Below are 552 nucleotides of genomic sequence, written 5' to 3'. Positions count from 1 at the left end.
TCATCTAATCCCTTTTTTTAAAACATTTTTTAATTGCTTTTATTTTATTTATTTTTTATTTTTTATTAACGTGTGGAAGAGGGTATGGAGATTGATATAGATAGAGAGGAGAAGAAATGGACGAGATTGATGCAAGAAATGAATGAGAATGGTGCTGTTTTCTCATGATATGGGGGTGGTTTTTATTTTTATTTTTATTTTTTTACGCTTTCGCTTTCTGCCTTCCGTTTTGATTTGTCGCTTGGACTGTTGTCGAGAGAAGAAAGACAGTAAATAGAGAAATACTTTGATGCTCTGGCATAGCGTGACGGATGATACTCTGGCATTTAGATATTACTGAGAAATTGCATGCGTGACAAGTAAATCATTCAAAATAACCGTCCAAATCATGGGCATGAGTTTGGATATATCATGGAGAAAATTTTACTGCTATCTGATTATCTATGTATTAGATTGCTAGAATTTTATTGGACGGTTATAATGAAAAATATCTAATGGTCTTTTTTCAAACAACAAGTGTCCCACGAATCAGAGGTTAGGATTGTTAAGACA

Source organism: Magnolia sinica, chromosome 18 (assembly GCF_029962835.1).
Source record: "Magnolia sinica isolate HGM2019 chromosome 18, MsV1, whole genome shotgun sequence".
NCBI lineage: Eukaryota > Viridiplantae > Streptophyta > Magnoliopsida > Magnoliales > Magnoliaceae > Magnolia > Magnolia sinica.
This window is presented reverse-complemented; position numbering follows the sequence as displayed.